At 44.3% G+C, this 19,694-nt stretch overlaps 1 long non-coding RNA gene across 1 annotated transcript in view; it reads right to left on the reverse strand.

Annotated features, from left to right (window-relative positions):
* Positions 1-1,408: 1,408 nt before the first annotated feature.
* Positions 1,409-19,694, reverse strand: part of LOC138674294 (uncharacterized) — a 67,081-nt gene continuing 48,795 nt past the window's right edge. Inside the window, exon 2 of the long non-coding RNA XR_011320584.1 lies at positions 1,409-4,701. This is a non-coding gene — a long non-coding RNA (uncharacterized lncRNA). The remainder of the gene's footprint in view (positions 4,702-19,694) is intronic.

A 19,694-nucleotide genomic window follows, 5' to 3' on the forward strand; every position in this document is an offset into this window, starting at 1 on the left:
TTGCAGATGTTGTGTCAACTAATTAGCACCACAGGTGTCTACAATCTTGGAATCAGTGAGCGGGCCTGTATATAGGGCTACAGATACTCACTGTGCTGTTTGGTGACAAAACATGGACCAGAGGAAGGGAAGGAAAGAGTTGTCTCAGGAGATTAGAAAGAAAATTATAGACAAACATGTTAACGGTAAAAGTTATAAGACCATCTCTAAGCAGCTTGATGTTCATGTGACTACAGTTGCACATATTATTCAGAAATATAAGATCCATGGGACTGCAGCCAACCTCCCTGGACGTGGCCGCAGGAGGAAAACTGATGACAAATCAAAGAGATGGATAATACGAATGGTAACAAAAGAGACCAGAAAAACTTCTAAACAGATTAAAGGTGAACTTCAAGCTCAGGGTAAATCAGTGTCAGATTGCACCATCTGTCGTTGTATGAGCTAAAGTGAACTTCATGGTAGACGACCAAGGAGGACACCATTGTTGAAAAAAAATCATTAAAAAGCCACACTGGAATTTGCAAAACTACATGTTGACACGCCACAAAGCTTCTGCGAGAATGTCCTACGGACAGATGAGACAAAAATGGAACTTTATAGCAAGGCACATCACCTCTATGTTCACAGACAGAAAAATGAAGCATATCAAGAAAAGAACACTGTTCCTACTGTGAAACATGGAGGAGACTCTGTTATGTTCTGGTGCTGTTTTGCTGCATCTGGCACAGGGTGTTTAGAATCCGTACAATTAAATTTCAAGACTATCAAGGGATTCTAGAGAAATGTGCTGCCCAGTGTCAGAAAGCTTGGTCTCAGTCACAGGTAATGGTGGGTGTTGCAACAGGATAATGACCCAAAACACATGGCTAAAAACACCCAAGACTGGCTACGAGAAAAACATTGGACTATTTAGAAGTGGCCTTCTATGAGCCCTGACCTAAATCCTATTGAGCATCTTTGGAAAGAGCTGAAACATGCCATCTGGAAAAGGCAACCATCAAACACGAGACAACTGGAGCAGTTTGCTCTTGAGGAGTGGGCCAAAATAGCTGTCGAGAGATGCAGAAATCTCATTGACAGTTACAGGAATCGTTTGATTGCAGGAATTGCCTCAAAAGGTTGTGCAACAAAATATTAAGTTAAGGGTACCATCATTTCTGTCCAGGCCTATTTCACGAGTTTTATTTTTTTTAATTCTGTGGAAGCATGGTTGAAAAGCAATGTCTGACTTTAATTTGTTCATTTTCATAGATTTTTTATTTATTATTTCTTTGGTCAGATTCAAGTTATTTCTGTGACCATTGTGGGTTTTTCTGTCATTAAACGAGGGGTACCAACAATTTTGACCACGTGTGTATGTTAGTTAATATTTATTATTCTTTCCGCATAAACCAAGTAATCCATGTATATCACAGACAAAGTTTATTGGTACATTAATAAATAGTATAGTATATATTTTACACTTCCAGTAACATTCATAGTGTTCATTGTAATACATTGGTTACACAGGACTTAAATATTGGTTACATTTTTTTTTTAAAGGGAATCTCTCATGACGATCTACACTCCCTTCCCAAACACAGCTTATATTGTCAAATGTCATGTAGTTATTTGAAAGATAAGCCAATCAATACCTTTTATTTATAAAAATACACTGCTCCATAGCCAAAAAAACCATGTTTTAATCCATATGCAAATGAGGCTGAAGTGCTCCCTACATGATGGGAGCACTTCCTGAGCCACTGCCTCCCTAGCTCTATACCCCGCCCAGTCCTCACATCTTCATCTTGACTGACAGCTCACCTGGCTCAATAGTCTAACCAGTGAGCTGCCAGTTGAATTTGAAAAAGGCCCAATGACTATTACAAATAGAAGCATTAATTAGTTTATTATTCAAAGAGCTACATGAGAATATTAGTGGACTCATGGCATTGATCATCTTAATAGATTTCCTTTTAAAAGAACCTCACCTGGCAGTACATTTTCACACCTGGTAAGAGGTGCCATGGCTCTTCTTCCCCATAATATTGATGATACTTTTTTTTTGCAGAGACCAGATGTTAGTCATGGGAACTCTATTATAGAAGACATATAATAATCAGTTTGCATTTGAGCTGCTTCTTCCAATGACGCACGTCCATCATGATTTGCGTATGGCTTCTAAGCTAGATTTTCCCATGACTGGCACTTGGGAATTCTACAAAAAAGGTATAGTTGTCATAAGGGGACAAGGGTCTGTACAGTGATAACCTTACTTTTATAGGTAAAAATGTAATGGCTGGTTCCCTTTAACTAAATCACAAAAACTTACATAGATAGTCAGTTATACAATCTTTACAGTATTCAATTTCTCATAAACTACATTACATCTGTCATGGATTACATTCATTAAATGTGGTATATTGTGTTATAAGTCACCCTGATATACTGCTGACAATCAGAAGGAAAAGAGCAGTATACTTGTCAGTATATTGAAAGAATAAATATATTCGGTTTATCTAACTCTTCTGCCAAGCTGATCCCCTCGGCAGCTCTTATATTAAATGAGATGTCTGTAAGGAAACAACCCCTTTCAATGGCTTGTCCAGCTAAAATAAGTTGTTATATTGAGGTATTCGGATCTTAAGCTCAGGTCCCAGCTGTTCCTTTTACAGATTTTGTCCGACACAGTACGTAGTTTCCTATGTTGGCACATGACCTGATCTATGTGTAAAAGAGGCTGCTAGTTGATAGTTTAAATAGCTAAGCCAGCCTCCTCCACTGTCTATACATTGGCTGTGACAGAGAAGGGATCTTGTTTTGCTATTAAAATATTAGAGCCAGCCAGTCTCCAAACACACTGCTTTGGTCATATGTCACAGAAAATGCAGTAGGGTGCAAATTAGACGAGGACCTACCAGTACCATGACTTGTAGCGGAAGATCTGAACACCTTTCAGAAGTCAATTATATTAGCAACCTTCAGAGTTGAGTAAAAAAAAAATGCCGGCCATGTAGGTAGATCGTTGCCTCTAGCTAACAACAGCACTGAAAATCACTTCCTACCTGCTGACCTTACTGGTGCCTCCCCAGATTAATTGGTCCGGTGGAACACCCTTTGTGTGACATGCCACAACACTGATGTCACACTGGTCGTACTAATAAGCAAAGGTGTTGAGGATGCCGACAGGTAAGAGGAGGTTCACAGAGCTGTGGTCTGGCGGCCACTGACATAGCCACAGGCACATGGTCCTGCATAACTTTTTGCCTGACTCTAGTAAGCATACATGCCAACTATCCTTAATTTGCCAGTCTTGACTTTCACAACCAGTCCTGGCAAATTTTCTGTATACTAGACAAACAATGGGCAAGGTTTACACAAGCCCTACCTAAAACGTGAGATTTTTTGGCCGAACAAGGCTAATCCCAGGTGGTACCAGAAGCCAGGGCTGAATCATCCCTAAATTACTATCATCAATGGTGGTAACTAAGTTGCATATCTGACTAATTTAAACACATTTAAAAATAAAGATGGAAAACCCCTCTAAATGCATATTCAATAATTGTCAACTATAAAATACATCAGATATCGTCTGTATCAATTTTGACCCAGGTTCATGGAGCTTCAAACTCTTCCTCCAACGTAGGCAAAAGTGTGGGGATAACAATAATGTCTTCGTGTCCATGACATTAAAGAGACTCCATTTGTTGCTTGGCAATGCACCGTTGGGCGGTTTTTGTACAGAGCTATGCTAACCTAGAAACAATGCCTCTGGGGTAGAAAAGCTCCATAGATAGAGCAGGTCACAATCCTTTTTCTAATGGATACAGCTGAGGAACTTGCTCAGATGAAGACGGGTAGGCTAAATGTTTAATGTTGGTGTACAATTAGGAAAAGACAGTCAGACTAGGGGTCCTTTTACACTTACGATATGACCCCCTATAAGTAAACTTTAACCAATCGGTGGTCGTACAAATTCCTGTAGATCTAAGCAAACAACGCGCGTTGAGTGATCTGTGCTAGATCACTCTGGGTGCATAGGCTGCCATAGTTTTCGGCAGCATTTTGCTTGTTCATCAAGTGATCGGCTGCCCGTTTACGCAGCAATATAACCATGAAACAGCACTCGTTCATGATTATCTTGCAGTGTAAATGCAGCATAAATTATAATGTAATCCATGGTACAATTACTTTACCCAATTGTTTTGATCACCAATAACATGGCGCTTATTGTTGTCACCACCCATAATCCTCCAGGATATAGATCAGCACTATTATTCCCACTGTAATAATTCTCTGAGCAGAGGAATCCTACAATGGTTAGTGTCACCTTTGTATAAATTTCGGAGTGGAACCTCGATATCTTGTCCTTGTTTGCCTCCAAATCCAAAGTGGTATTCAGACAGGAACTCACAAATTCGTTGTAGTCATTGACTGTACTAGGTCGGGGGTAGTACAGTCCGTCAGGAAACATGGAGTAGTTTGCAGCGTAAACTTGAGATTCATCTGTCGTGTTAAAGCGAACGCTAAGACGATTTCCTCTAAAGAGCAGCAGGCTGGGATTAAGGCCTGGAATAGGCTTGGGTACATTTGAGCCTTTCTTTTTATTAACAGGTGGCTTGTTGTTTCTTGATTTCATGCGAGAGAAACCACTGTATACATTCATCAGGATAAGCACCAAGCAGGGGATCAGGTAAGAGGATTTCATTCTAGTAGGACCTGTAAAAAAAAAAAAGAAAGATATTCTGTTCATTGAACTAAGCACTGGCCCATGCTGCCATATTTACAAAGTTTTTACATTTTTTATGTGCCATACTCAACAATGGGGAATGTTTCTTTTTTTTCCACAGGAAAGGGATGTGGCAGAAGATGCATTAATTTGTGCTAAAAGTTTGGCACAAAAAATTAGTTTTAAGCAAGTCAACCAAGATTGGTGAAAACTTAGAGAAAAGCATCCAAAGATGCTGCAAATTTATCTTCCAACAGGAAACTCTGAAATATTTGCAAGTTAGTGAATCTTTTTGAAGTATCTAAGTCACAGACGGGATTTATCAATACTGGTGTTACCATTAGCGGCTTCATACAAAAACTAGCTGGATAAATAAGAAATATAAAAAATAAAATCAAGCTAGCAAATCTACAGAGAAACAAATCCCCAATGACATTAAAATAAATCCCAAAATGTTTTATAAATAAATCAATGCCAAAAAGAAAAAAAATGATGGTATTGGCCCCTTAAAAGATGACAACAACAAAATACGGAAATCACAGAGGATAAAGAAAAGGCTGTGATATTAAACCGGCACTTTTCATCTGTGTTCACCAATGAACTGTCTGTTACAAGGATCATTCAACGAGGCAAAAATCAAAATTCACAACCTGATATAACTAGTTTAACACAAAAAGAAGTGCATCTACATCTGGGCAATTATTATTATTATTATACATTTTTATAGCGCCATTTATTCCATGGCACTTTACATGTGAAAAGGGGGCAAATATGTAGACAAATACAATAAAGATGAGCAAAAACAAGGCACTAACTGGTACAGAAGGAGGGAGGACCCTGCCCGTGAGGGCTCACAGTCTGTAGGGGATGGGTGAGGATACACTAGGAGAGGGTAGAGTTGGTTGTGCAATTGACAACTGACAAATCCCCCGTCCAGATGGCATTCATCCACGGATACTGAGGGAATTCAGCTCAATAATTGACAGACCACTGTATCTCATATTCTTAGACTCTCTTGTAACAGGGATGGTGCAACAGGATTTGAGGATGGCTTACATGGTACCGATATTTAAGAAAGGTAAGAAGGTGGATCCAGGCAACTACCATGAGGTAAGCCTGACATCAGTAGTCTGCAAAAATGTTTAGGGCATTTTTGGGGAACCACAGGGTTCTGTGCTAAGACCGAATCTTTTTAACCTCTTTATTAATCACCTTGTGGATGGGATTGAGAGTAAAGTGTCAGTCTTTGCTGACAACACCAAACTATGAAGGATATTAAAATCTGACCTTAAGATTGCAATATTGTAAAACGATCTGAATAAAAGATGACCAAATGGGCAAACACTTGGCAAGTGAGGTTTAATGTAGATAAATGTAAATTAATGCACCTAGGACGGAGTAATCCTATTGCTGCATATCCATTAAATGGGAGTATACTTGGGACTACAGAAAAGGAGAAGGACTTAGGTATTCTAGTTACATGTAAGCTGAATAGTGGTACTCAATGTCAACCAGCAGCTGCAAAAGCAAACAAGATTTTAGCATGTATAAAAACAGAGATAAAATTCCGCGATCTCAACGTATTATTACCCCTTTATAAATCACTGGTAAGGCCACATCTAGAATATGGGATCCAGTTTTGGGCTCAACATTTTATAAAGGATATTCAGACGTTAGGCCGGAGTCACACTAGAGAGGAATACGGACGAGCGAGAGGCACAAAAACAACGCATTGCACACGGACCAATGTTTCTCTATGGGGCAGCTCCCATCAGCCGTACATTTCTCGGCCGTATTTTACGGGCTGAGAAAATCGCAGCATGCTGCGTTTGTCAGCATATTGCGCAAAAAATCCAACAATGAAAGTCTATGGGGGTGAGAAAAATTCGGATTACACATGGACTATGCGTGTGACTTGCGAGAAATACGCATCGGTGTTCTATAGAAAAGCCGGTAATTCAGTCCGGTGTACAGTAAAATCACACTGACAGGTTAGAATAGAATAGCTAAAATAAATGTCTACACATAGTATAGGTATATACAATGTGTATATATACTGAATATATATATATATATATATATATATATATATATATACAGTACAGACCAAAAGTTTGGACACACCTTCTCATTTAAAGATTTTTCTGTATTTTCATGACTATGAAAATTGTAAATTCACACTGAAGGCATCAAATCTATGAATTAACACATGTGGAATTATATACTTAACAAAAAAGTGTGAAACAACTGAAAATATGTCTTATATTCTAGGTTCTTCAAAGTAGACACCTTTTGCTTTGATTACTGCTTTGCACACTTTTGGCATTCTCTTGATGAGCTTCAAGAGGTAGTCACCGGGAATGGTTTTCACTTCACAGGTGTGCCCTGTCAGGTTTAATAAGTGTGAATTCTTGCCTTATAAACGGGGTTGGGACCATCAGTTCTGTTGTGCAGAAGTCTGGTGGATCCACAGCTGATAGTCCTACTGAATAGACTGTTAGAATTTGTATTATGGCAAGAAAAAAGCAGCTAAGTAAAGAAAAACGAGTGGCCATCATTACTTTAAGAAATGAAGGTCAGTCAGTCCGAAAAATTTGGAAAACTTTGAAAGTGTCCCCAAGTGCAGTTGCAAAAACCATCAAATGCTACAAAGAAACTGGCTCAGATGAGAACCGCCCCAGGAAAGGAAGACCAGGAGTCACCTCTGCTTCTGAGGATAATATTATCCGAGTCACCAGCCTCAGAAATCTTAGGTTAACAGCAGCTCAGATTAGAGACCAGGTCAATGCCACACAGAATTCTAGCAGCAGACACATCTCTACAACAACTGTTAAGACGAGACTTTGTGCAGCAGGCCTTCATGGTAAAATAGCTGCTAGGAAACCACTGCTAAGGACAGGCAACAAACAGAAGAGACTTGTTTGGGCTAAAGAACACAAGGAATGGACATTAGACCAGTGGAAATCTGTGCTTTGGTCTGATGAGTCCAAATTTGAGATCTTTGGTTCCAACCACCGTGTCTTTGTGCGACGCAGAAAAGGTGAACGGATGGACTCTACATGCCTGGTTCCCACCGTGAAGCATGGAGGAGGAGGTGTGATGGTGTGGGGGGTGCTTTGCTGGTGACACTGTTGGGGATTTATTCAAAATTGAAGGCATACTGAACCAGCATGGCTACCACAACATCTTGCAGCAGCATGCTATTCCATCCGGTTTGCGTTTAGTTGGACCATCATTTATTTTTCAACAGGACAATGACCCCAAACACATCTCCAGGCTGTGTAAGGGCTATTTGACGAAGAAGGAGAGAGATGGGGTGCTACGCCAGACCTGAACCCAATCAAGATGGTTTGGAGTGAGCTGGACCGCAGCGTGAGGGCAAAAGGGCCAGCAAGTGCTAAGCATCTCTGGGAACTCCTTCAAGATTGTTGGAAGACCATTTCCGGTGACTACCTCATGAAGCTCATGAAGAGAATGCCAAGAGTGTGCAAAGCAATCATCAAAGCAAAAGTTGGCTACTTTGAAGAACCTAGAATATAAGACATACTTTCAGTTGTTTCACACTTTTTTGTTAAGTATATAATTCCACATGTGTTAATTCATAGTTTTGATGCGTTCAGGGTGAATGTACAATTTTCATAGTCATGAAAATACAGAAAAATCTTTAAATGAGAAGGTGTGTCCAAACTTTTGGTCTGTACTATATATATATATATATATATATATATATATATTGTGATGCAGCGGTAGGACCATACACAGTGAAACGGCAGTGACCCAAGCAAGTTCAAACAAAACGTTCTTTTATTGTGTTACTTCACACAGTCAATATAGTATACAGCTTCTTCATACAGTCCATTAATAATGCATGGCTATATGATGCAGTCAATACACAGGCCAAACTTCCCTCTGTCCAGTTTCCCTGGGTGACCGCACGCCGGTAACAAGTCTCTGTACTCACTCAGCGCACTGCACTCTTTATCCTCTGGAGTGCAGCCGGGTACATATAAGACAGCCCAAGACGCAGGGTGTCAGTCTCTCTGGTTCCTTTAGCCTCTGTGCTGCTCCACACAGAGAGCACTGCAGACAACTGCCCTGTCTGCTTCCAATAACACACTGACACCCTTCCCCCAGTACTACAGGGCTTTTTAATCAGTCACTGCTTCATTCTTCTAATTACAGCCACAGCTGTGTCTGTAGTACGCCCTCATGGGCTCACTACGCTTCCTTGCCCACTCTGGAGAGCACATACAGCGCCCCCTAGCTGTAACAGGGGTCACTGCCTCACTATATATATATATATATATATATATATATATAATTGTCTAAGGGTTTTTCCGTCTATCTGTCTGTCTGTCTTTCTGTCTGTCTGTCTGTCTTTCTGTCTGTCTGTCTGTCCTGGAAATCCCGGCTCCCTGATTGGTCGAGGCCGCTAGGCCTCGACCAATCAGCAACGGGCACAGCGACAATGATGTCATAAAGGATGTAGACATCCCGCGTCTCTGATTGGTCGAGGCCTGGCGGCCTCGACCAATAAGCAACGGGCACAGCGACGATGATGTCATAAAGGTTGCCTCGACCAATCAGCGACGGGCACAGTCTGCCGTGAATTCTGGAATCATCATTGTCCATATATTACGGGGACATGCATATTCTAGAATACCCGATGCGTTAGAATCGGGCCACAATCTAGTATGTATATATATATATATATATATATATATATATATATATATACACAGTGGGGCAAAAAAGTATTTAGTCAGTCAGCAATAGTGCAAGTTCCACCACTTAAAAAGATGAGAGGCGTCTGTAATTTACATCATAGGTAGACCTCAACTTTGGGAGACAAACTGAGAAAAAAAAAATCCAGAAAATCACATTGTCTGTTTTTTTAACATTTTATTTGCATATTATGGTGGAAAATAAGTATTTGGTCAGAAACAAAATTTCATCTCAATACTTTGTAATATATCCTTTGTTGGCAATGACAGAGGTCAAACGTTTTCTGTAAGTCTTCACAAGGTTGCCACACACTGTTGTTGGTATGTTGGCCCATTCCTCCATGCAGATCTCCTCTAGAGCAGTGATGTTTTTGGCTTTTCGCTTGGCAACACGGACTTTCAACTCCCTCCAAAGGTTTTCTATAGGGTTGAGATCTGGAGACTGGCTAGGCCACTCCAGGACCTTGAAATGCTTCTTACGAAGCCACTCCTTCGTTGCCCTGGCGGTGTGCTTTGGATCATTGTCATGTTGAAAGACCCAGCCACGTTTCATCTTCAATGCCCTTGCTGATGGAAGGAGGTTTGCACTCAAAATCTCACGATACATGGCCCCATTCATTCTTTCATGTACCCGGATCAGTCGTCCTGGCCCCTTTGCAGAGAAACAGCCCCAAAGCATGATGTTTCCACCACCATGCTTTACAGTAGGTATGGTGTTTGATGGATGCAACTCAGTATTCTTTTTCCTCCAAACACGACAAGTTGTGTTTCTACCTAACAGTTCCAGTTTGGTTTCATCAGACCATAGGACATTCTCCCAAAACTCCTCTGGATCATCCAAATGCTCTCTAGCAAACTTCAGACGGGCCCGGACATGTACTGGCTTGTTATGAACTGGTGATTCAGAACCACAATGGACCTGGTGGTTAAGAGCACACAAAATGACCTGAAAGTTACTAATAATATAGGACGAGCTCTGAGACGTGGGAACTCTGCTGACCGCAATCCCTAATCCTATCACACCACACTAGAGGTAGCCGTGGAGCGCTCCTGACCAGACCTAGGCGCCTCGGCATGGCCTGGGAAACTAGCTAGCCCTGAAGATAGAAAAATAAGCCTACCTTGCCTCAGAGAAATTCCCCAAAGGAAAAGGCAGCCCCCCACATATAATGACTGTCAGTAAAGATGAAGATACAAACACAGAGATGAAATAGATTTTAGCAAAGTGAGGCCCGACTTACTGAATAGACGGAGGATAGGAAAGATAGCTTTGCGGTCAGCACAAAAATCTACAAACAACCACGCAGAGGGCACAAAAAGACCCTCCGCACCGACTAACGGTACGGAGGTGCTCCCTCTGCGTCCCAGAGCTTCCAGCAAGCAAGACAAACCAATATAGCAAGCTGGACAGAAAAATAGCAAACAAAAGTAACACAAGCAGAACTTAGCTTATGCCGAGAAGACAGGCCATAGGAACGATCCAGGAGAGAGCAAGACCAATACTGGAACATTGACTGGAGGCCAGGAACAAAGAACTAGGTGGAGTTAAATAGAGCAGCACCTAACGACTTAACCTCGTCATCTGAGGAAGGAAACTCAGAAGCCGCAGCCCCACTCACATCCACCAGAGGAAGCTCATGGACAGAACCAGCCGAAGTACCACTCATGACCACAGGAGAGAGCTTGACCACAGAATTCACAACAGTACCCCCCCTTGAGGAGGGGTCACCGAACCCTCACCAGAGCCCCCAGGCCGACCAGCCAAATGAAAGGCACGAACCAGATCGGCAGCATGAACATCAGAGGCAAAGACCCAGGAATTATCTTCCTGACCATAACCCTTCCACTTAACCAGGTACTGGAGTTTCCGTCTCGAAATACGAGAATCCAAAATCTTCTCCACTATATACTCCAACTCCCCCTCAACCAAAACCGGGGCAGGAGGATCAACGGATGGAACCACAGGTGCCACGTATCTCCGCAACAATGACCTATGGAATACATTATGGATGGAAAAAGAAGCTGGAAGGGTCAAACGAAAAGACACAGGATTAAGAACCTCAGAAATCCTATACGGACCAATGAAACGAGGCTTAAACTTAGGAGAGGAAACTTTCATAGGAATATAACGAGACGACAACCAAACCAAATCCCCAACACGAAGTCGGGGACCCACACAGCGCCTGCGGTTAGCGAAACGTTTAGCCTTCTCCTGGGACAATGTCAAATTGTCCACTACATGAGTCCAAATCTGCTGCAACCTATCCACCACAGTATCCACACCAGGACAGTCCGAAGACTCAACCTGCCCTGAAGAGAAACGAGGATGGAAACCAGAATTGCAGAAAAACGGCGAAACCAAAGTAGCCGAGCTGGCCCGATTATTAAGGGCGAACTCAGCCAAAGGCAAAAAGGACACCCAATCATCCTGATCAGCAGAAACAAAACATCTCAGATATGTTTCCAAGGTCTGATTGGTTCGTTCAGTTTGGCCATTTGTCTGAGGATGGAAAGCCGAGGAAAAAGACAAATCAATGCCCATCCTAGCACAAAAGGCTCGCCAAAACCTCGAAACAAGCTGGGAACCTCTGTCAGAATCGATGTTCTTCGGAATGCCATGTAAACGAACCACATGCTGGAAAAACAATGGCACCAAATCAGAGGAGGAAGGCAATTTAGACAAGGGTACCAAATGGACCATCTTAGAGAAGCGATCACAAACCACCCAAATGACCGACATCTTTTGAGAGACGGAAAGATCCGAAATAAAATCTATAGAGATATGTGTCCAGGGCCTCTTCGGGACCAGCAAGGGCAAAAGCAACCCACTGGCACGAGAACAGCAGGGCTTAGCCCGAGCAAAAATCCCACAGGACTGCACAAACGAACGCACATCCCGCGACAGAGACGGCCACCAAAAGGATCTAGCCACCAAATCTCTGGTACCAAAGATTCCAGGATGACCAGCCAACACCGAACAATGAACCTCAGAGATAACTCTACTCGTCCATTTATCAGGGACAAACAGTTTCTCCGCTGGGCAACGGTCAGGTCTATTAGCCTGAAATTTTTGCAGCACCCGCCGCAAATCAGGGGAGATGGCAGACAAAATTACCCCCTCTTTGAGAATACCCGCCGGCTCAGGCAAACCCGGAGAGTCGGGCACAAAACTCCTAGATAGGGCATCCGCCTTCACATTCTTAGAGCCCGGAAGGTACGAAACCACAAAGTCAAAACGGGAGAAAAACAGTGACCAACGAGCCTGTCTAGGATTCAACCGTTTGGCAGACTCGAGATAAGTCAAGTTCTTGTGATCAGTCAAGACCACAACGCGATGCTTAGCTCCTTCAAGCCAATGACGCCACTCCTCGAATGCCCACTTCATGGCCAGCAACTCTCGATTGTCAACATCATAATTACGCTCAGCAGGCGAAAACTTCCTGGAAAAGAAGGCACATGGTTTCATCATCGAGCCATCAGAACTAGAGTTGAGCGACCTTGACCTTTTTAGAGTCGAGCCGGGTTTTGCGAAACCCGACTATGTCCAAAGTCGGGTCGAGTGAAATCGGCCGATTATGACGTAAAGTCGGGATCGACCGAAACACGAAACCCAATGCAAGTCAATGGGGCAGCATAGTCGGCAGTGAGTGGGGGCCAGGAAAACACCTAGAGTGCCCATTTTAATGTCAAAACCATCCATTCTTCTTAATGAAGCTTGTCAAGCGTAATTTACCTTATAATAATTGGAAGGCATTTGAAATTGGGGGTCATTTGGCTAAAGTTGTGGGGGGTAGGGCTGGTTCAAGTAATTAGTGGGCCCAGGAAATCTGGACCACGTCACGGCAGTGGAGCAGGGAGAGGTAAGTATTTCAACTTTGCAAGTGCTGTGAACCTGAGCAAGCAGGGGGGCCCACTCGTTGGCATTGGCACTGGCACAGGGCCCCTCAAAGTACAGCGGTGTGTTTGCACGGCGGGGGCGCCTCCCACCGGCAGCAACACTTTTGCGTACTATGAGAGGCCCTGTGCCAGTGACGTCGCCAACTAGTATTCCTCCCCCCACCTGATGAAGGAACCTGCACTTTCATCTGCACCTTCCTCTTTGTCCCCGTGTAAGGTGGTATGGTATGCGGGAAGAGCAACCTGACTTTCAGCAGGGTCACAATGTTGTTGTGTAGCGTGCACGGGGAATGTTGCGTTATGGGTCAATGTACCAGCAGACTCATCTATCACTGGCTGGGCAATGGGCACGATGAAGTGGAAACACAGATATAGGCCCAAAGAAGAAAGTGGGCTAAATGCAGTTCAAAATTGGTAACACAGGAATAACCAGGGGGCATTGCAGTGGAGGACAACTGGAATGAGAGGCTGACACAGAGAGTAGGGCCAAATCAGTAAGTAGTCGAAATGCAGTTCAAAATTGGCAACCGTAGTAAACAGGCGGCACAGCTTTGTTCAGTGGAGGAGAACAGCAAGGAGTGGCAGACACCGATAGTAGGCCCCAACCCAACTAGTAGGCCAAATGCAGTTTAACATTAACAACTACTTAACGAGAGGCTGAAAATGGAATTTCAGGACAGGAAACCAGGAGAACAGCAAGGAGCGGCAGACACCGATAGTAGGCCCCAAACCAACTAGTACGCCAAATGCAGTTGTTCCATTTAACCACAATTTAATGAGAGCCTGAAGATAGAAGCTCAGGAAAGGCAACCTGGTGAAAACCTTGGAGTGTAACACAACCTGTCTCTACACCCCATACCAAATTTGTAGGCCTAATGCAGCGTAGTTTCCACCAACTACTAAACGAGAGCCGGAAGATCGAAGCTCATGAAAGGCAACCCGGGGAACACCTTGGAGTGTAACACAACCTCTCTCTACACCACGAAAGGGCTGATTCTTAGGAAGGAAGGCTGTTGTAAATAAGCATTGCGCGTCCGAGGGTGATTATATTCTTATTCGGTATCTACTCACCCTCGGACGCGCCATGCTTCTTGATTTGTAATTAATGTTTATTTGCAATGTGCTTTTGACTTACTCAATTATTTTTTTAATTATTGATTTTATTAAATTAATAGTTTAACATCTTATTGGAAATAATTTAAAGGAGACGCGACAGGACAACACTCGGTGGATGCCATATCTGTGTTAACAACTCCAAAAAACTTTCAGTTAACTTCTTGCAGGAGAAAGAAATTGTAGCTGTTGGACCTTTGTAGTACAGTTCCAGATATTTGTTGTGTGTTTGTTTTGATTGTTAAAATGTCTGCATTTGAGATCTCAACACGATCTTATTTTTTATAATCAAATTAATTTTTTAAATATTTTATTAGGTTGGTTCAAGGGGTACACGGGCCGCAGTAGACAGGTCAGTGGAGGCCTAGTGGAAGGAGGGACCGCAGATGCGCCACTGTTTCACCCATACACAATTAGTAGGCCTAATGCAGCGTAGTTTCCAACAGCTACTAAACGAGAGCCGGAAGATCGAAGCTCAGGAAAGGCAACCTGGGGAACACCTTGGAGTGTAACACACCATCTCTCTCCACCCCATACCCATTTTGTAGGCCTAATTCAGCGTACTTTTCTACAACTACTAAACGAGAGCATGAAGATCGAAGCTCAGGAAAGGCAACCTGGTGAAAACCTTGGAGTGTAACACAACCTGTCTCTACACCCCATACCAAATTTGTAGGCCTAATGCAGCGTAGTTTCCACCAACTACTAAACGAGAGCCGGAAGATCGAAGCTCATGAAAGGCAACCCGGGGAACACCTTGGAGTGTAACACAACCTCTCTCTACACCACGAAAGGGCTGATTCTTAGGAAGGAAGGCTGTTGTAAATAAGCATTGCGCGTCCGAGGGTGATTATATTCTTATTCGGTATCTACTCACCCTCGGACGCGCCATGCTTCTTGATTTGTAATTAATGTTTATTTGCAATGTGCTTTTGACTTACTCAATTATTTTTTTAATTATTGATTTTATTAAATTAATAGTTTAACATCTTATTGGAAATAATTTAAAGGAGACGCGACAGGACAACACTCGGTGGATGCCATATCTGTGTTAACAACTCCAAAAAACTTTCAGTTAACTTCTTGCAGGAGAAAGAAATTGTAGCTGTTGGACCTTTGTAGTACAGTTCCAGATATTTGTTGTGTGTTTGTTTTGATTGTTAAAATGTCTGCATTTGAGATCTCAACACGATCTTATTTTTTATAATCAAATTAATTTTTTTTATATTTAATGATGTTGGTTCAAGGGGTACACGGGCAGCAATAGACAGGTCAGTGGAGGCCTAGTGGAAGGAGTGACGGCAGACAGGCATCAAAGGCCTAACATTGGGCTGGCTGTAGGCAAGTTAAAATTGGTTCCAGGGGAACACGGCCATCAGTGGCCTGGTCAGTGTAGTTGTAGTTGAAAGAACGGGACGCAGACAGGCTTCGAAGGCCTAACATAATAACATAGGGCTGGCTGTAGGCAAGTTAAAATTGGTTCCAGGGGAACACGGCCATCAGTGGCCTGGTCAGTGTAGTTGTAGTTGAAAGAACGGGACGCAGACAGGCTTCGAAGGCCTAACATAACAAACTTGGGCTGGCTGTAGGCACTTTTAAATTTGTTCCAGGGGTACATGGGCAGCAGTGTATGGTCAGTGGAAGTCTAGTGGAAGGAGTGACCGCAGACAGGCTTCCAAGGCCTAACATAACAAACTTGGGCTGGCTGTAGGCACTTTTAAATTGGTTCCAGGGGTACACGGGCAGCAGTGGTCTGGTCAGTGGAAGTCTAGTGGAAGGAGTGACCGCAGACAGGCTTCCAAGGCCTAACATAACAAACTTGGGTTGGCTGTAGGCACTTTTAAATTGGTTCCAGGGGTACACGGGCAGCAGTGGTCTGGTCTGTGGAAGTCTAGTGGAAGGAGTGACCGCAGACAGGCTTCGAAGGCCTAACATAACAAACTTGGGCTGGCTGTAGGCACTTTTAAATTGGTTCCAGGGGTACACGGGCAGCAGTGGTCTGGTCAGTGGAAGTCTAGTGGAAGGAGTGACCGCAGACAGGCTTCCAAGGCCTAACATAACAAACTTGGGCTGGCTGTAGGCACTTTTAAATTGGTTCCAGGGGTACACGGGCAGCAGTGGTCTGGTCAGTGGAAGTCTAGTGGAAGGAGTGACCGCAGACAGGCTTCCAAGGCCTAACATAACAAACTTGGGCTGGCTGTAGGCACTTTTAAATTGGTTCCAGGGGTACACGGGCAGCAGTGGTCTGGTCTGTGGAAGTCTAGTGGAAGGAGTGACCGCAGACAGGCTTCGAAGGCCTAACATAACAAACTTGGGCTGGCTGTAGGCACTTTTAAATTGGTTCCAGGGGTACACGGGCAGCAGTGGTCTGGTCAGTGGAAGTCTAGTGGAAGGAGTGACCGCAGACAGGCTTCCAAGGCCTAACATAACAAACTTGGGCTGGCTGTAGGCACTTTTAAATTGGTTCCAGGGGTACATGGGCAGCAGTGTATGGTCAGTGGAAGTCTAGTGGAAGGAGTGACGGCAGACAGTCTTCGAAGGCCTAACATAACAAAATTGGGCTGACTGTAGGCACTTTTAAATTGGTTCCAGGGTAACACGGCCAGCAGTGGCCTGGTCAGTGTAGTAGTTGTAGAAAGAAGGGACCGCAGACAGGCTTCGAAGGCCTAACATAACAAAAATGTCAAAACAATGGTATTGTCAGTGCCAGGCATTGAAGGATGTCAGCGCCTAGACTACACATTGGTGAAGCTGTGAGAGATAATTTTGCTAGTGGTAGAGCACTGTTTGAGCTGGGGGGGGGAACTGTCTTGTGGCCGGCGGTACAGGCACAGGGCCCCTCATATTACAACGGTGTGTCTGACGTTGGGTGCGCACCACCACCGCCAGAGACACTTTATTGTACTATGAGGGACCCAGTGGCAGTGCCGTCGACCAAAAGCGGCCACACCCACCTCTTCAGACAAACAGCACTCTCAAGGGTCCAAGCGCAAAGTGGCGATAGCACGGCCCCGTGTGGGGAGTTTGGCCATTTCGTGAGGTGGAAACATGTCGTATGCTGGACAATCAGGTGAAGAAAATTACGAGATTGGAAAAGTCATTCAGAATAGTCCACAGGCAAGACCTTTTCATAGGAAAGCTAGGTGTCAGCCGGGCAGGGTGGGGCAAAAGATTTTGAAATCCAGTTGTGGTTCATTTTAATGAAGGTTAGATCATCTACATTTTGGGTAGCCAGACGAGTCCTTTTTTCTGTTAGTATTGAACCTGCAGCACTGAATACTCTTTCTGATAGGACACTAGCTGCCGGGCAAGCAAGCTCCTGCAATGCATATTCTGCCAATTCTGGCCAGGTGTCTAATTTGGATGCCCAGTAATCAAATGGGAATGACGGTTGAGGGAGAACGTCGATAAGGGATGAAAAATAGTTTGTAACCATACTGGACAAATGTTGTCTCCTGTCACTTTGAATTGATGCTGCAGTACCTGTCCTGTCTGCGGTCATAGAAAAATCACTCCACAACCTGGTCAGAAAACCCCTCTGGCCAACGCCACTTCTGATTTCTGCCCCTCTAACACCTCTGGTCTGCTGGCCCCTGGAGCTCGTGTGAGAACGATCACGGGCGCTGTGTGCAGGGAATGCCAGAAGCAAACGGTCAACAAGAGTTGATTGTTTTGTTGCTAATATTAGTTCCAAGTTCTCATGTGGCATAATATTTTGCAATTTGCCTTTATAGCGAGGATCAAGGAGGCAGGCCAACCAGTAATCGTCATCGTTCATCATTTTTGTAATGCGTGTGTCCCTTTTGAGGATACGCAAGGCATAATCCGCCATGTGGGCCAAAGTTCCCGTTGTCAAATCTGCGGTTGTGCTTGGTTGAGGGGCAGTTGCAGGCAAATCTACGTCACTTGTGTCCCTCAAAAAACCAGAACCCGGCCTTGCCACGCCACCAATTTCCCGTGCCCCCGGGAAAGCTTCCTCATTAAAAATATACTCATCCCCATCATCCTCCTCATCCTCCACCTCCTCTTCGCCCGGTACCTCGTCATGTACACTGCCCTGACCAGACAATCGCTGACTGTCATCAAGGCTTTCCTCTTCCTCTGGTGCAGACGCCTGATCCTTTATGTGCGTCAAACTTTGCATCAGCAGACGCATTAGGGGGATGCTCATGCTTATTATGGCGTTGTCTGCACTAACCAGCCGTGTGCATTCCTCAAAACACTGAAGGACTTGACACATGTCTTGAATCTTCGACCACTGCACACCTGACAACTCCATGTCTGCCATCCTACTGCCTGCCCGTGTATGTGTATCCTCCCACAAAAACATAACAGCCCGCCTCTGTTCGCACAGTCTCTGAAGCATGTGCAGTGTTGAGTTCCACCTTGTTGCAACGTCTATGATTAGGCGATGCTGGGGAAGGTTCAAAGAACGCTGATAGGTCTGCATACGGCTGGAGTGTACAGGCGAACGGCGGATATGTGCGCAAAGTCCACGCACTTTGAGGAGCAGGTCGGATAACCCCGGATAACTTTTCAGGAAGCACTGCACCACCAGGTTTAAGGTGTGAGCCAGGCAAGGAATGTGTTTCAGTTGGGAAAGGGAGATGGCAGCCATGAAATTCCTTCCGTTATCACTCACTACCTTGCCTGCCTCAAGATCTACAGTGCCCAGCCACGACTGCGTTTCTTGCTGCAAGAACTCGGACAGAACTTCCGCGGTGTGTCTATTGTCGCCCAAACACTTCATAGCCAATACAGCCTGCTGACGTTTGCCAGTAGCTGCCCCATAATGGGAGACCTGGTGTGCAACAGTGGCAGGTGCGGATGGAGTGTTTGTGCGACTGCGGTCTGTGGACGAGCTCTTGCTTCTGCAGGAGGACGAGGAGGAGGAGGAGGAGGAGGGGGTGCGAACGGCTACAGACAACTGTTTACTAGACCGTGGGCTAGGCAGAACTGTCCCAAACTTGCTGTCCCCTGTGGACCCTGAATCCAACACATTTACCCAGTGTGCCGTGATGGACACGTAACGTCCCTGGCCATGCCTACTGGTCCATGCATCTGTTGTCAGGTGCACCTTTGTGCTCACAGATTGCCTGAGTGCATGGACGATGCGCTCTTTAACATGCTGGTGGAGGGCTGGGATGGCTTTTCTGGAAAAAAAGTGTCGACTGGGTAGCTCGTAGCGTGGTACAGCGTAGTCCATCAGGTCTTTGAAAGCTTCGCTTTCAACTAACCGGTAGGGCATC

The sequence above is a fragment of the Ranitomeya imitator genome, chromosome 4 (genome assembly GCF_032444005.1).
Source record: "Ranitomeya imitator isolate aRanImi1 chromosome 4, aRanImi1.pri, whole genome shotgun sequence".
Taxonomy (NCBI): domain Eukaryota; kingdom Metazoa; phylum Chordata; class Amphibia; order Anura; family Dendrobatidae; genus Ranitomeya; species Ranitomeya imitator.